Raw genomic sequence first — 18,481 nt, forward strand, 5'->3', positions numbered from 1 at the left:
TGTATTTCAAGGCTATCGAGAAATGAGTCTCACATTTATTTGATGCCTTCTACATTTAGTGCTAGGTGAGACAATATTTTTTTTTATGGAAAGCATAGAGAGAGAAGAGGAAGTGGACACTATGGACTGGTAGAAAAAGGAAGGCAAGAGAGTGAAGAGTGAATGAGGAGAGGAAGTCATTGGTGTTTGTGTGTTTGTATTTGAATGAGAAGATTTGAGCCTGTGTTGAGGAACTGGACAAGTAGTCAGTGGAAGGAGAAAACAGAGACCCTAATCATCAAAGGGAAGCCCCTGCATGGTAGAAGGCAGGTGAAGGGGTTAACCTATCCATGTGTCAGGGAATGTTTCTTCCAAGATGGGCGGGAAGGAAGAAAGTTTGGGTGATGATCCAAAGAAAACTTAAGGAGTTTGGGAGGAAACTTGTGGGAGTTCTCATCAGATGTTCTCAATTTTCCCAAGGAAGTAGGTGGAGAGGTCATCTTTGAGAGTAAATAGGCAGGGGAGGAAATAGAGCTGGAGGAGAAGGCTGGCTGCTGTGGTGAATTCCAAGACAAGGAGTAAGTATACTGTGGATGATAAAAAGAAAGGGTTACAGCCAGGCACAGAACCTGGCTACCAAAGTCCACCTTGTGTGTTTACTCTGCCCCAGCCCCCTTTGACTCTGATGCTGACAAGGCCAGAAGAGCCTTTCAATGTGCAGAGATTTATTGAAAAGGGGAGATAGTTGAAAGATAAAACTCTGAATTGCTTTTAAATAGCCAGAGAAGACTTTACTGAGGAGGAGGGAGTTTAGAGTTCTGAGAACACAGAAAATTTGAGTATTACTCCAGGATAAGATAGATCTCTTTGGAAACACATGCCTTACTTATTTGGGGGAATTGAGAGAAGCAATGATTATTCAGTGGATTACCCAGATTCCTCTTTTTATTTCATTGTGCCACTGCCAGAATTTGATTTGTGACCCAGCGTGGCTATGTCTCATCTTACCTCTGATAAATGATGGATTGGGGATTTTTTAGGTTATGTGTGTTTTTCAACTATTTGGCATTATGACTGATTGGTATTTTCATAGCAGTAAGTTTATGTTTAATGTCATCTTCAAGCCAGGGATGAAAGTTTTATTTGAAGTCTTACTTTTCAATACATTCTTATTCATCATCTTGACCTTCAACTTGTAGAGATTTCCTTATTTTTCCAGTTTTGGGGAAGAAATGTCCCAGTCTGGAAATCCAACTGACCTATCTTCCTCCAATTACACATTGAAAACAGTGGTTTCCATAGAGGTTTGAAAGTGGGTCTGTAACTCTCAGTTTATCACCTTCAATCTACTGAAGAGAAGGCTCAAGGTAGAGTATATAAAAATAACCAATGATGTTTAGTTTGCGGATAACTGAGTTGAAACAATTAGTATCAGCTACATAATTTATTTGCAGGGCCCAGTGCAAAACAAAAATGTGGGACCTTGTTGAAAAATTATTACAATTTCAAGATAGTGACAGCACAGCATTAAACCAATCATGGGACCCCTCCAAGCACGGAGCTCTGTGTGGCAGTTTGAGTCTCGTACCCACAAAGTCAGTCCTGGAAGCAATCCAAGGGCAGTAACACAAGTTGCAGAAGCCTCACCAGCTTTCGTCATTCCTTCCCTTTTACTACTTGGTCTAAGTCCTGAGCCAGGTTCTTCTGTAACTTCCCTTGTGGAAAAGCTGAGTCAGCCCAACATAACACTGTTGTGATCTGTTGCCCTGTGACTGCCCTGGGACCCTGGGCAGGGAGTTGGGAGTGGGGTGATGTGGCGGATAGAGCTTGGGCAGGGGTCAACCTGTGAGCCCTGTTCCAGGAAGGGATCACATGTCAGCTTCTGAAGCATTTTTAATTCTTGCCTAGAAGTGACTGCTTTCAGAACTGCCTCTAAAGTATCATCTTCTTGGTTCCTTGCTTTGTTTGTTTGTTGGTTTTGGACAGAGTCTCCCTCTGTAGCCCAGGCTGGAGTGCAGTGGCATGATCTCAGCTCGCCTCCCAGGTAGAAGCAATTCTTGTGCCTCATCGTCCGAAGTAGCTGGGACTACAGGTGTGTGCCACCAGGCCCAGCTAATTTTTGTATTTTTAGTAGATGGGTTTTCACCATATTGGCCAGGCTGGTCTTGAACTCCTGACCTCAGGTGATCTACCCACCTTGGTCTCCCAAAGTGCTGAGATTACAGGTGTGAGTCTGGCCTAATCTTCTTGGCCTCAAAAAGTGCTGGGATTACAGGCCTGTGCCCAGCCTAATCTTCTTGGTTCTTTGAAAACAAAAATCTGTCAGCCAAAAGAGTTTGTTCAAATGAGGGACATCTTACCAGGAGAAAAGAGCCCACTTAGCCACTGGGCACAATGTTTCAACTAGGAGCAAATATGTGTCCAATTTGTGTTCCTATTTTCAGTAGAAACCCCTATCCCTCCTCTGCTTTCTGATGGAGGGTACCCTAAACCCTGACTATACAGTTTTGACTTTAGTGATTAACAGCCGGATAAATCCCATCTAACTTAAAAGGTCTTGGAGTGGGGGAAGAACTCTCCATCCATGAAGGAGTTTTTGTAGCTGTCCTGGGAAACCTATCAGGGTGCCTCATCCGACTGACAGTGAGGTGGCAGGGATTTAAGATTTAAGCAAGACCATGAGTTAGAACCCTTGAGACCTGCTAAACATGAGGTGGAAACAACTGTGCAAGTTCAAAATAAGAAGTAGGGTGGAAGCGTATGAGGGGGAGGGGAATTTGTGGGGGAGGAGGCACAGCACAATCACTGGAGGGCATAGCAGAGAGGAGCTGGAAGGGTCAGGTCACCAACCTTGGGGTGCAGTGGAAACTACAAGAGCAGGGTATAGAGGAGGATGGAGCCAGGGCCACCAGGCAAAAGTGTTGGTTACCAAGACAACAGGTTCAACATTATCTCCTGTGTCCTCTAAGGTACTTAGGGGCCAGTGGCCTAGCAGAGCAGACCTGGGGCTGCAGTTGCTGAGACAATTAGTTGAAATAGTCATAGGTCGGAGGCAGAGCAAGAGGATGTTCTGTAGAAAGAGTGTAAAAAGATAATAATTTAGTCCTCTTGTTCCAAAGAGGAAATCTGTGCATTTCCAATTTTCAGTCTGATAAGTAAGCTCTTCATGGGCAAAGACAATTTACACTAGTCTTGTGCTATTTTTTTTTTTTTTTTACTGTAGAATATATATTTAATTTTTTTATTATACTTTAAATTCTGGGATACATATGCAGAATGTGCAGGTTTGTTACATAGGTATACATGTGCCATGGTGGTTTGCTGTACCCATCAACCCATCATGTACATTAGGTATTTTGTGGAAAAATAAGAACGCCTTTTTTTTTTTTTTTTTTTTTAAGACAGACAGAATCTTGCTCTGTCACCAGGCTGTAGTGCAGTGGCACGATCTTAGCTCACTGCAGCCTCCGCCTCCTGGGTTCAAGCGATTCTTCTGCCTCAGCCTCCCGAGTAGCTGGAACTACAGGCGTGCCACCACACCCGGCTAATGTTCGTGTTTTTAGTAGAGACGGGGTGTCACCATATTGGCCAGGCTGGTCTCTGACTCCTGACCTCGTGATCTGCCCGCCTCAGCCTCCCAAAGGAATGCTTTTACACTGTTGGTGGGAGTGTAAATTAGTTCATTGTGGAAGACAGTGTGGCAATTCCTCAAAGATCCAGAACTAGAAATACCATTTGACCTAGCAATCCCACTACTGGGTATATACCCAAAGGATTATAAATCATTCTACTATAAAGACATATGCACACATATGTTTATTGCAGCACTATTCACAATAGCAAAGACTTGCAACCAACCCAAATGCCCATCAATGATAGACTGCATAAAGAAAATGTGGCACATATACACCATGGAATACTATGGAGCCATGAAAAAGAATAAGTTCATGTCCTTTGCAGGGACATGGATGAAGCTGGAAACCATCATTCTCAGCAAACTAACACATGAAGAGAAAACCGAACACTGCATGTTCTCACTCATAAGTGGAAGTTGAGCAATGAGAACATTTGGGCACAGGGAGGGGAACAATCACACCGGGCCTGTTGGGGGCTGGGGAGCAAGGAGTCTTATGCTATTCTATAGCATAGGACACCATTTTCAGGCTCTCCTTCCTTCCCCCCTTGTGTTTATTATTGAAGGATAATTTAACTACAGCAAAATGCATACATTTTAAGGCTATGACTTGATGCATTTCTGTGTATGATCTACCAGTCCAACCACCGCCTGGATCAAGATGTTGAACATTTCTATTCCTCTAGAAAGTTCACTTTCTAGAGGAATACCATTTCTAGTCAATACCTACCCTCTCAGTACAGAGGAAACCACTGTTCTGACCTCTATTCCTATGGAGTAGTTTTGCCTTTCTTTGAACTTCATATCAATGGAATCAGAGAGTGAGTCCTCTTTTGTATCTGGTTTGTTATGTCTGGAGAGTCATCCGTGTTGTTGTGGGTAGCAATTGTTTATTCTTTTGCATTGCTGATATTATTCCCTTGTATGACTTATATCCTATTACTTGGTTATTTATTTTCCTGCTGAGGGGTATTTGTGTTGTTCTCGTCTTGGGGTATTATGAATTAAGCCACTATGGGCTTCCTTTCATAAATCTTTTATTGTGGACATATCCTCTCTTTTCTCTTTATTCTTTTCCTATTTCACTGACTCCTTTATTGATGTTCTCTGTTGGTTTCTCCTGACCTCCTCAACCTTTAAAAGTTGAGCTCTCCCACTCTCAGTTCAGATCTTGGCCATCTTCTCCACTCGCACTCATGTTTTAGATGATCTCATTCAGTCTCATGGCTTTAAATATCTTACGATGCCTAAATTTATATCTCCATCTCAGCTCTCTCATTTAAACTCTATATTTATACATTCGAATGTCTTTTCAATACCCCTACTTGGGTATTTAATGGGTATCTCAAACTTCATGAGATAGAAAGTGACCTTCTGATTAAACCTTCATAATCTGTTCCACCCCTGGTCTTGTCCATCTCAGCTGTGGCAACTCCATCCTTCTAGGTGCTCAAGCTGAAAAAACTTGGAGAAATCATTGACTCCTCTCTTTCTCTCCCACCTCACATCCAATTCACCACAAAATCCCATGAAAACTATCTTCAAAATACATCTTGAATCCAACCATGTCTCACCACATCCATCGCCATCTCTCAAGCCTGGTATTTCTGTTTCAGCCTTTGTTCCTCTATACTCTTTCACAAAGAAGCCAGGATGACTCCTTTCAAAGCAAAAGCCAGACCATGTCACTCATCTATTCAAAATCTTCCAAGGGCATCTCATCTTACTTAGAGTCAAAGTCAAATCCCTTCCTATGGCATATAAGGTCCAACATGACCAGGCTTCCTTCATCTCTCCTCTACACAATCTCTTCCTAGTCTTGCTGTAGCCAAATTTGTCTCCTTGCTGTTTGTGAAGAAGCCAAACATATTTCTACCTCAGGAAATTTGTTCTTGCTGTTTGCTCTTTCTGAACTGGTGTTTCTCCAGATACCTGCATAGACTGCTTTTTTACCTTCTTCAGATGTCTGTCAAGTATCATTTTATTACGAAGCATTCCTTTAAAACAAGATCATGTCCTTTGCAGGTACATGGATGGAGCTGGAAGCCATTATTCTCAGCAAACTAATGCAGAAACAGAAAATCAAACACTGCATGTTCTCACTTATAAGTGGGAGCTGAACAATGAGAACACATGGACACAGGGAGAGGAACAACACACACTGGGGCCTGCTGAGAGGTGGGGTGCGGGGAGGGAGAGCATTAGGAAAAACAGAGAGTGCATGCTGGGCTTAATACCTAGGTGATGGGTTGATAGGTGCAACAAACCACCATGGCACATGTTTACCTATGTAACAAACCTGCACATCCTGCAACAGAACTTAAAATAAAAACTAAAATTAAAAAAGCATTCCTTTGAGCACTTTGTTTAAAGCATTAATTCTTTTTCATACTATGCCATATGGAAGGATTTAACATATATTGACTTGTTTAGTTGTCGATGCACTGTGTATTACAGAGAATTTCTTAGAAAGAAATCTGTATATATAAAAACAAGCCACTTCAAGAAATAGGGCTTTCTCCCAAATTAGGTTATAATCTCAAGGAGATTACATTTACTTTTATCCTCCACTATGCTCAGCCTGGTGATGTTAATGCTTCTTGATAAGTATTTGTGGGTACCGTTGAATCATAGAAAAAGTAATAGCTTAAACAAAACAACCGTAAAATAGTGGTGAAATTACTGAAGGGACTGTAGTTTTTGCCAGTTATGCATGATGTAATCTTGAGCAAGTAGGTTGCTGATCCTTTCTGAGTCTCAGTTTCCTCATCTCTAAAGTGAAAGTCATAATTCTTTTATATTTGCCTCAAAGGTAAACTCAGCATGAATGAAATATGTAAAGCAGATTATCCGATAAATGGGGTTATAGGAATCATTTTGGATAGCATTATTTTAAATGTTACATAAAAGCATATATAAAATGTAAAGTAGAGCACAAAATATGACATTAAAGTATGAAAGTATTGAGTAATTGTGTCCTGGACGTCTCTATCGGTAGATGTCTCTATGAAACATTGGTTTCTCTTCAGTCGTTCCAAAGATGGATGTCTGAGTACAGTGTGTTATTACATGAAGTCTCTACTTTTCTAGAACCTTTTGTTACAGGCCCCTGGTCTTTGCAAAGTGATCATTAACTTCCAGGTGGCCTCCCATTCTGACTTCGGCAATGGGCCAATTCCTTGATTCTATCTCACAATGTAACTTCCAAAGTAAATGTCTATTAAGCCTTTGTGTAAACATTCCAGACATGTAACAAAATCAACTGAACATAAATCATACCCAGAGAAAAGGGTGTAGGAGAATGTGTAAGTTTGAAAAATGAAATAATACAGTACAGTTTCATTGTGGATCTCTGGCCTCAGTTACCTCGACTAAGACTTTCTCTGGTCTACATCACAGCTCCTCCCCAGAGGTAGTGGTTTTTGGTTACTTCAGTGAGCTCTGCCCAAATATAGAGAAAATAAACCCTCCACATGAAAAGATGTAAAGATGCCTACTTGCAAATGGGCTTAACCAACATTCTAAATAAAAGCCAGATTCTACCATCTCCTTGTCACTTACCGTATCTTGTCCCTATTAAGAAATTTTGGCTAGAAGTCAAAGAAAGCAATTATAATAGGTGTGGTTGTTTTGCTTTGGTATTCCTTCCTTCTTTATTTAGAAATGGATGGTGGATAAAAGTTCTTGCCTTTATGAATTGATTTGGGAATTTTTTTTTTTGCCTTTGGATAGAAGGATGATAAGATAAAATGAAAGCTCTCTCTGGAGGAATGGGAAAGAGTGGAAAGAAGGTATTTCATGAAAGTTAAGGACTTTTGTTTGGTTTTTGCCTTCAAGGGCTCAGGTGTGCATTCTGTCTTTGAAGTGTAAACTTGTCAACTTGAAGATAGTTGTGCAAAACTTTAGTATTTCCAAAAATACAACTCTGGAAGCATATGTCTAGAGTGTGTCCTGTACTGAGGGGTCAACGTATTTGAAGGTAGGCATTTTCAAATAGGTTTTTACATTTTTAGAGTAGAACATTTAAGCTCAAAGAACATTCTTTTCTGCATACCTAGCAAGGTCTAAAGCCATGCCATGTCCTTTTTTATACTTTTTATTTTATGAATGAAAATATATTGTCAGCCTTACTCTTTCTTTCTCTCCTTTGGAAATTAATGTAGAAGAAAAGATCTCACCCAAAGGGATTTTGATGGTATATAGAGATGTTATAAAGTCCGATAAGCTTTGGAATGAGTTACCGGGAAAGATGGTACAGTATCCTTTTCCGGAAATTAATTTAGGATAGGTTCTCCCTGGGTGGGTTCCTTTGGTTTTAGTTCTGTCTGAATGCACAAGATGGTCAAGGAACTTTAAGACTTGCATTGCACTCCTGTATTCACTGTTGTCGTTGTCTTGCTCATATTCCTTTGGCCATACCAGGAAGTCACTTACAGATAGGCCAAGTATGTGCTGATGGCTTTCTGCATCCTTAAGCCCAAATGCATATGATCCTCAGAGGATGCTTCACCTATGCATGGAGCAGTCTGGAAGACACTGTTGCATAGTCCCAGTCCCAGAGATAGCTCTCAACAATGAGGGGTAGAGTTGGTGATAAATTCCCCAGCTCCCTTCAGCCTCATAGGGACAGTTCTGTGGTATGTGGTATGTTCTGCACAGTCACTTCAAGGGTCCCAAGTAAGACTGTGCCCAGTTTCCTGCAGAAGTAAACTGCTCATAAACACCGTCTAATGGCCTCCCTTCCTTCCCTACCTCTACTGAGGTTTCAGCTCCCACGTAAGTTACTTGTACCCAAATGCTGCTCTCAGAGTCTGCTTTTGAGGGACCCCAAGCTAAGACAATATCTGACCTCCTCACTGAAGGAATTGCTTAGGCTAGGCATGGAATCTGCTAACCTTTTATTTTCTTGGCTCTTGACTAGAATAATTATTTAGCACTTGCTATATTCCAGGCATAGTTCCAAATGTGTGTGTTCTCTCTCTCTCTCTCTCTCTCTATATATATATTTATCTATATATAATGTATATATACATATATGCATTAAAAAATTCAACTCTATGAGGTATGTACAAAAGCTATTCACATTTTACAGATAAGAAAGTAGAGACTGGGGTGGGAGGTAGGTGACTTGATCAATGTCACAAAGCCAGGAAGGCTTTGAGCCAGGATTCAAGCTCAGGCATCTGGAACCAGCATTCCTAACTACTAAGTCATCGTGCCTATTCATCTGAAAATCAACTAAAATAATGGATTTGAAAAAATAAAAAAAGCAGTTCTAAACAAATGAAACGAATGATTGCAACTAAAACTTTCTCAGCCATATCCTTTTATGACTCTCATGTGTTGAGAGGATTTTAAGCAAAAATAGAGACGGGCCGCCTGTTCACTCCAATCACTAAAAGCCCCTTACAAGTGAGTTGAACTTTGTCTAAAAGGGTATTAGATTCTGTTACCTAATTACTGCTTGTCTTTTAGAGTCACCATGAGGAAGTCCATTTTCAAGAACTTGGGAGCTTTCAGTTGCAGTGGATTATAAGAGGCACTGGAACAGCTGATATACTGAGGTGCCATTAAGAATTATATCACCACCGAAGCATAATCTTGCTGTAGACATGATTGCTTTGGGCGTAGGCTCCCATGTCAGTGCCAAAAACGCTAAGACTTGGAGAAAGGAGAGGAGAAAGTAGAGTTACTTCCTCTGTATGCTTTGCTGCTTGGAAAGGAGACAGAAAAACAGCAGGAAATGCTCACTTCTTCTCTTGGGATCTTTCAGGGACCTCCCACCTGAACAGGACGATTGAACTTTGCTTTGGTAAGGGATGACTTGCTGGAAGATGAAAAGCCTTGTGGTGGAACATGAGTGGAGCTCTTCACAGCTCCCCAGGCATTGCTGGTGCAGCATGGGGCAGACGGTGTGGTACAGGTAAGGAGGTGGGTGTGGCTCCAGCTCATGGCTGACAGCTTTCCTGTTCCCTGCTAGGGCAGCTCTGGCATGAGCAGTTGGGAATCAGACTCTGGGCAAAGCAGGAGCAAAGAGCCTTTCTGAGTTTCCTCGACTGACATCAATGGACCTGTTTCTAGAGGGGCATGAAGGTGGCTGTGACTTCATAAGCAGAATGGAAGTGATTTGATCTACACCGGGCCTGGGAAAATTAGCTTAGGTGTGGCAAAGGTACAGAGTGTGAAACAGGTGGGGAAAATAAATTCAAGATCCTGAACTTTTCCATGGCCCCCAAAGGGGAAGCCATGGGTACAGTGAATGGAGGGGCTGCCTTCAGCTCACTTGGCGCTGTGGTGAACTGTCTCAGGGCTTGGCACATTGCCACCATTCGAAGACAGATGGGAAATAAACACCATTAGTATGTCGATAAGTGTTTGTTTTCCTTCAGCATTAGGGCTAAGAAAAATAAAGTGGGGAGGGTATGAAGCCCTGGAGTAAGCCTTTAAAAGGTTTCCCCTTTTGAATCTCTTACGGTTGTCTATTTATAACAGTTACAATCACAACAGAGAGGAAAAGACTTCAATCACCCCTGGGACACATTTTGTCAAAATTACATTTAAGCACTTTTTATTTATAAGCGAGAAGCATTATCTTTTATTATGTCTTTACAGCAGTGTGGGGAAGTTGTGTGTATAAACCAAGGTGTTGCTGTGGCCTGTTGTCTTTTGTGAACTTCTGGAAAGGATCACCAAGAAGGATGCTCTGATAACTGTCTGCCAGGCAGTTTGCATAAGAGGAAAGAGGCCTTTCTGAAGATCATTAAAAATGATTCATTACTATTGGTCATACACATACATGTTGTTTTATTACTTAAAAGCATAAATCATACATTGGCAAGTAATTTTGTTTTTCAGACTATTTTAGGCCCTGGGAGGAGTAGAGAGGTACAAAATGTGGTGGTTATTCCCAAGGAAAGTGCATTTTAATTAGGGAGACAAGAACAATTACACGTGCAGTAGTTAAAAGCTATACAAAAGCCTATGATTAAGTGGTGAGTTGTGAATAACAGGCTACCCATGCTGTGATTCTCTTAGCGATGACACAAGCGACATCTTGGAAGAGCCAAAGCTTGAGACAGGTCTTCAAGGATTGGTACCATCTGGACAGGTTGAAGAGGAGTAGGAGGGCTTTCAGATGTGGAGAATGGCATGCACAAAAGCACGGAGGTGAGAATGCACATATGTGTCTGGGACTTCTAAAACAGGGCAGCCTGATTGGATTGGAGCCTTTGGGCAATGATGAGTGAGCAATAAAATGGAAGAGAACAGGGTCAGAAGGGGCAGACAGGAGTTACCCGTCCTCATAACATGCATTCACTTCTCAACTCCATTACAAACCCACACCAAATTTTTCTGTGTTGACTATTTGAGTATTGTAATTTAAAAAGAGTAATCCGTGTACAGAGCCCTGTACTGGGTTACAGAGTCTGTCTTAGTTGAGTTTTCCCCAGAAGCAGACACAGATAGAAAGAGTCCAGAGCAAGTAGTTTACTAGGGAGGTCATTCTAGGAAACTTTAGCAGAGGGGCAGGAAAGTGAGACAGGAAGGGAAAGGAAGGCAGTCAGGGAAGTGCTATTAAGATACCAACATGGACAAATGCAGCAAAATCCCAGTGGTGAACTCTAGAAATCAGTGTATAAAATGTGCCTCAGAGTGAACTCATCTGGGAGGTGAGGAAGTTGAGGTATTTATCCACCAGTTGCCATCAGTCACTGGGTGAGGGCTGCTTTTGAGGGCATTAACTTCCTAACACTTTTGTTCCAGAAAAAAAGTCCTAAGGGAGAAGTTGCAAGTGTTTTTAGTAAAGAATCCTGGTCCTAATATGTCCACATCTTTAGAATGGAAGTTACAGAATGTGCTTCCGACCCTCTAATGAAGGACAAGTCATCCTGGGGCATCGAAAAATCCTTTCCTTGGCCAAGTTTGCCTCTTCCTATTTCTTACCATTCATTACTATGGTCTGCTCTGAGGCAGAGCAAACTCTGAAGGATGACTGTAGAGTTTGGGTCAAAAATGGAAGCATCAGGGAGAGTTCTGGTTATAATAGAACTCCACCTGAACCAATTTACTTTTAGTGCAAGGAGTTTCCAACACAACTGCAATGGAGATTAACAAATATGATAGTGGCTTGAATTTGAAGAAGCTGGAGCAATGATTCTGTGTTGGGCTCTGGGTTTCCAGTGGAGATATGGCAGTGAACTGGGCTCATGTTTTAGTTTTCATGGGGAAACCAAAACGGTCTCGTTAAAATTCAGCAAACAAAATATCCACCCACCTCCACCCCAACCACTCACACCCCTTCCATTGCCCTCTATGACACATGGCACAGGCCAGCTAGGAAATATAAAATCAATCAGTGGTTTAAATCAAGTTTTTTACTTTCTCTCTCCATCTGCAGCAACACTTTATGCCAGTTGGATTATGGTCCATTGGGAGAAAGATCAATTAAGGTGAAACCACAGTAGAGAAAGCACTGGAGAACAATTCATTCTTCCTTAATAAATCTTAGTTTTAAATATTTGCTTTGAGTTTTGTTCCATTAATAAAGAAAATAAATTAAGAAGGAAAACCAACCAATATTTTGTTTTTCCATATGCCGTAGTGGAATCCTGAAGTTGTTGAATTGAATTAATGCTTGATTCAATGTGAGGAATGGACAAAAGACATGCAGAGATTCAAGTTCCCTCAGTAATCTCGTATTTATTCATCAATCCATCCATCCATCTATCTATTCATCCATCCATCCACCCACTCACCCACTCATCCGGCCATTCACCCACCCACCTATCCTCTTACCATTAGGAAATTCTTTTATGTTAAGTGCTATAAGAGCCAATTCCTCTTTTTCAGTAAATGGAGAAGAACAATTTGTATTATAAGAATTAGTGTGGGTTAGATTATTTATATCATCTTTCCCTGATGAGGGTTCATGTCTAGGTGTTTCAGACTAGCATTTTTCCTTGGGTAATTTCCACTTTCCCTTTGTAAGCTGATACTTTTACTACGTGTAAGGTCATAAACTGTTGTTTTGTAAAAAATATGTTGACATGGATGAACAATTTGGAGTGTAGATATGAAGACATAAAAGATAACTTCAAAAAATCAGACTGATTCTAACGTTTATGTAGAGAGGTAAATAATCAAGAATAATTAGTAACATTCTGAAAAAGAAGGGTAGCAAGAAGTGACTATCCTGTCTATTATTAAATCTTATAAAAACTCATTAAGACAGCATGATATTGGCATAAGAATAAAAAGACATCATTGGAACAGAATTGAAAGTTTAGAAATAGACCTAAATACATACAATGGTTTAATATAAGGCAAAGTTTACATCTAAAATCAGTAAAGAAAGATTAATCAGGGAATGAGGACAACTAAGTCACACATCACACCCTACAGTATAAGTTCCAAATGAAGAAAATATTTAATGTTAAAAAGGAAATACTGAAAATACAAACATGTACAAAAATTATTTTATAATTATAGAGGAAGGAAAGGCCATAAGTCATAAAATGAAAGATTGATTAAAAATAAAGTACTTGCACCTGGTGAAAAACACCAACATCAAAGTTCAAAGATAAATGACAAGCCAGAAAAAATATTTGCAATTCTGTCAAAGTGTGAATTTCTCTACTCTTAAAGGAGGCACACAAACTGATCAGAAAAAGACCAATATCAAACAAACAGCAGAAAAAGAATAGAATAGTCATGTTTATACAAAAGGAAATTTACAAAGAAAGATCATTTACGTTGCTTTAAAAAAGAGAAATGCAAAGCAAAGCATAACTGAGATACAATTTCACCTGTCAAATTGGCAAAGATTCAAAAGTTTGGTAATACCTAGTATTGGCCACAGTATTGGCACAAACAGGCTTTCAAATACAAATGGTGGGGATGTAAATGGCAGAAGCTGGCAAACTATGGCTTGTGAGCTCAATTCAGCCTGCTGCTTGCCTTTGTACTGCCCAAGACCTAAGAACCATTTTTAAGTAGTTGAAAAAAATCAAAATAATATTGTATCGTATCGTATTGTATTGTATTTTACTGTACTGTATTGTATTGTATATTGAACATTTGCTAAGAATAGATTTTAGGTGCTCTTATTACACACACACACACACACACACACACACACACAAGGTAGCTATGGAAGGTGATGCATAGGTTAATTTGCTTGAACATGTTAATCATTTCATTATATATATGTGTATGAAAACAATCATGTTGTATACTGTAAGTAAGTATATATCAATAAAATAAAACATTTTGTGACACACGAAAATTATGTATAATTCAAATTTCATGCCTTAAGTTTTATTGGAACAAAATCATGCGCATTCCTTTATTTGTGTCTATGGCTGCTTTTGTGCTCCAATGGCAGATTTGAGTAGTTGTGATAGAGACTGTATATCCTGCAAAGTTGAAAATATTTGCTTTCATGCCCTCTATAGAAAAAATGTCCTTACCTGTTGCCATACAAGTTGGCAATATCTATCAAAATTACAAATCCTTTTTGACCTGCTGAATCCATATTTTCTTTTCCTACAGATATACTTGCATAAACATGACTTGACATATATCCAAGGTATTCATTGTTCTAGTGATTGGCAAAAGATTGATGCAGTAAATGGCTCTCAATAAAGGGCTGGCTGTATAATTATAGGATATCTTCACAGTGAAATACCATCCAATTATAAAAAAGAATAGAAAATGATTCATTTATTACACTGAAATGAAATAATATTTGAAATACGTTAAGTGGAAAAAGCAAGATAGAGTGGTAGATAAGATGGAAACTACCATTTGCGTAAAAATGTAGGATAAGATATGTATACATATGTTTATACATTTGCCCACACATTTTCTCTCTCACACACATACAAATAAATTATCTCTAAAGATTACATAAGATGCCCTGATAACCAAACATTGGTTGTCAGGGTTTTCAGAGGGTAGGGTAACTAGATCCTTAGGGCCGAAGGGCAGAAGATTGACTTTCATAAGGTTTTATACTTATTTTTAATACTTTCAGAATTTTTAACCAAGTGATTTTTATCTACGAAAAAATATTTTGAAAACTTACCTCCCCTTACCGCTTCTAGTCACTGTTCGTCTCATGACCTGGTAATATTTTCTCCATACCATATATCTCCATCTGAAATTCTTATTTTTCTGTTTACTTCTCTAACATCCTTTCTAGACTATAGACTCTTTCAGAGCAGTGACCAGGTCTGTCTTGCTGGTACCTGAAGCCTTGTTGGATGAAGGAACTGGCTCCATGGGATGAGTGGTGAGGCTGTGTGGGATAGGGGTTTGTGGTATGGGCAAGGGATCTCTGTAGCAAAGATGGACTCCTGCAGAGTGCATGCAAGGTTTTCAGACAATGGGGATCATAATTTCAAATCCTTGGTACCTCCAATAAATCCAGCCTTCCATCACCACCATTATCCCAGCTGAAGACTGAAAGGTGCACCAGCAGACAAATCAGCAATCTGCAAACACAATATACCAAAGAACTTGCCACTTCATGTGGGCACTCCTGGTGTTACATGTTCAAATGTGCAGCATAGTTTGTAATAGAGAAAAATTGGAAACAATCCAAGTGTCCATGGTTAGGTTCATGGTTGGGGAAATGTTGAAATGCCATGTAGACATGAGGAAGAAGAGAGAGCATTATAAATTGACTAAAAAAGATGACCATAAGATATACAGTAAAGAAAGCAACTTGCAAAATAGTATGTATGATATGCTCTTGTTTTAAAAAAAGTTATGCATAAAAAATTTAAAAAGAGTGGCACATTGGTGCTGCACTGTTAGTGGTAACAGCATAATGGGGACCTGTGTGGAAAGGGAATGTCATCTCTTATGTTGTATATTTCTATGGGGTTGAATGTTATTAATATTCATAAATTTCTTATGCAATTAGAAAGGGTAGGTGAATCCACATTGGTATATCACTCCATGTGTAAATGTCTGAGTTCCTGACATGGGAATTTCACAATAAGGACACACATAACTTACCTACAGAGCCCAGGGAATGGTAAACAATGGGAAACTGAGCTCTAGAATCTTGAAAACAAAAGTGGCAGTCAGGACTCATGAAATCTGACTCTTGGGAACTAGCAGGATATATTTATTTGACATTGGTTCCTCCAAAGTGAAACTATACAGGCCAGGAGATGGAGGGAGGGCTAGCATGGTTGTCAGAATATGGGGGCCCTAATGCTCAATTTTAATGATGTGAATTTTAATAAATTTAAAATAATAATCCAAAGACTGATTTGGCTCTAGAATGGGACTGAGGAGCAATGTCCATATACCGCCTCCTATAAACACCTGCTTTCTTTGTTATGATGTCCTGTTCTTATTTTCTTAATTTTTCCTGATGCAGCTGAGATAACAAGACAGGGTGGTCTGGGGCTGGGCGCACAGACACCTGGATTGCAGTCTGTCCTCTCCCCTGGACTTGCCCTGGGGCGTCGGGTTATCCACAACCTTTCTCACTTCCTCAGTTTCCCATCCTCAGCAAGGGACTCCTCCCGCTTGAGCAGAGTCTCAGGATCTCATATGAGGTTGTGTGTGTCATGGGATTAGGGTTTTTCCTAGACAAATGGTTTCTATAAAATTATGTGTGTGTGTGTCTCTGTGTGTGTGTGTGTGTGTGTGTGTGTACCTAATCTCACACTCTTTTTTCTGGCATCCTATCTAGAACTTTCTATTGTGTTCCCTCTGTGTCCTCACTCCGATGGTCAGCATGCAGCAGTAGGTCTGGGAGGAGGATTTAGATATCTGCTTCAAGTCCATCTGTTTGTGAATGAAACTCTGAGAGGTTGAATGATGTGGTCTAGACAGTTCTTCTCAGACTTCAGTGTGCCCAGGAACCACAGGGAGAGCTTGTTAAGGTGGAGATCCTGATTTAGTAGGTGAGGGGCAGGCGTGAGAATCTGCATTTCTAACAAGCTGCTGAGAGATGCTGATGCTGCTGGTCCACAGACTGCACTTAAAAGACCAGGCATGTAGGATAAGCGCTTCTCAGAGGCAGAGGCTGAACTGGGCCCAGTTCCCCCGACTCACATCCTGTGCTGTTTCCTACTGAAGGCATAATTATCAATTTAGTTGCTGCAAGACTGAAAACTGTCACTTACACATGAAGCTTTGTGTCAGAATGACTTTGGGAACTTGTTTTTCTTTTTAGGAGACAGGATCTCACTTTGTCACCTAGGGTACAGTGGTATGATTACAGCTCACTATAGCCTTGAACTACTGGACTCAAGCAATCCTCCCACCTCAGCCTCCCTAGCAGCTAGGGGCTACAAGCATGTACCACCATGCTCAGCTACTTTTTTATTTTATTTTATTTTATTTTATTTTTGTAGAGACTGGGTCTTGCTATGTTGCCCAGGATGGTCTTTAACTCCTGGCTTCAAGTAATCCTCCTGTCTTGGCCTCCCAAAGTGCTAGGATTACAGGAGTGAGCCACTGCCCCTGGAACTGTACGTTTCTGAACCTCTTTCCTAGAGCTCCCACTTGGTTAATGTAGGTGGAGGCCTGGGAATTAGTATTTTGATGACACCCTGATAATTTCGATTTATTCAGTCCATGACCCATTTTAGGAAACCACTGCCTGAGTCATTTAGGAAATATTAAATTAGATCTGATGTGATCTGATTTCTAAACTTTATTTTAAATTGTTATTTTCTTCGTATATATTGATTCTTTGTATATTTCTTATTACTTTCTAAACCACTGTGAAGTTCAATGTACTGAAGAAAAATCATGTCCATAAGTGACCCTCCCATTCTGAATACACAAATACAATCATCCTGAACCTGAGGCTGGACTGTTAGGGACCGTATATTTTAGACTTCAAAGACACTTTGAACACCTTTTCTAGAAATGCATTTACTACCACCTGCTTTTTACCTTTTTTTTTTTTGTATATTTGGATTAATCAAATATCATCTTAGAGTGAATAACATCTAAAATGTGTTCCAAAAACTTATATTCCAAAGATTTGTGAATGTTTACTCACATTACCATTTATTTATTTTTTATTTTTTTTTTTACTCTTGTGATAACCAATCACCTGTGGGATTTGCTCTTTCACCATCAACGTTCCTGTTGTTATTTGGTAGGGGAAATCATTCAAAAGCAGCTTTCTGCTAGAAGAGTCATGTTAGCCTGGGTGGTTCATGTCAACCTGGGGAGGGAGCCTGCCTTTTGGGATGTCTCTCCATCCTCTATGGCTCTCAGTATTGTTCCTCCTGAAACACCCACAACACAGATCAACTCATTGGCCTTGTCACAAGCACAGTTCAGAGACATGTCTTTCCCAAGCTCTCAGGGAAGAGCTGTACTATGTCTTAGCACCTGATCTCTAACAACAAGAGACTCTTTCATATTTTATCAGCAATTAATTGCAATCACTTCTGCTTTATGAGCTGACAAAGGCCTTCATCTTCATGCTTCAGTCATTGTTTCCTGATTTTTGTTGGGACTCAGGGATCACCTCCCTGCCATGGTTCACAAAGGTGCTAGCTTAGATACATTTTCCACCTTGCAACTGGGTGAGGCAGTGACTGAATCACGTGAGTCCAATTTTCACATTTAATAGGACATGAATTATTGTTGAACAATGTATCCTGCCTCTAGCCTACTGTGGGCGATTAAGAACATGCTTTGCGTGCATAATGACATCTGAGTAATGGAAAGAGAGTATGATATTTCAAAAGCATTGGCATCTAGCGGAAAATTTTGAAAGCATCAGGCCTTGGCTTGTTGTCATTTTTATTCTACCTCGTTGAGGGCCCATGATACAACAGCTGGTGGTGATGATAATGATGTATAAAGTACAAGATGGGGTAC

General features: G+C 40.1%; 1 long non-coding RNA gene across 2 annotated transcripts; it reads left to right on the plus strand.

Annotated features, from left to right (window-relative positions):
- Positions 1–8,722: 8,722 nt before the first annotated feature.
- On the plus strand, positions 8,723–13,896 carry LOC134757826 (uncharacterized). 2 transcript variants are annotated; one of them, XR_010132366.1, is made up of 4 exons: positions 8,723–9,025; positions 9,387–9,536; positions 10,649–10,780; positions 12,012–13,896. It is a non-coding gene; the product is annotated as an uncharacterized lncRNA (long non-coding RNA). The 2 variants fall into 2 exon arrangements; XR_010132367.1 differs by lacking the exon at positions 8,723–9,025 and having other exon boundaries at positions 9,262–9,536.
- Positions 13,897–18,481: the final 4,585 nt, after the last annotated feature.

Source organism: Gorilla gorilla, chromosome 21 (assembly GCF_029281585.2).
Source record: "Gorilla gorilla gorilla isolate KB3781 chromosome 21, NHGRI_mGorGor1-v2.1_pri, whole genome shotgun sequence".
Classification (NCBI taxonomy): Eukaryota; Metazoa; Chordata; class Mammalia; order Primates; family Hominidae; genus Gorilla; species Gorilla gorilla.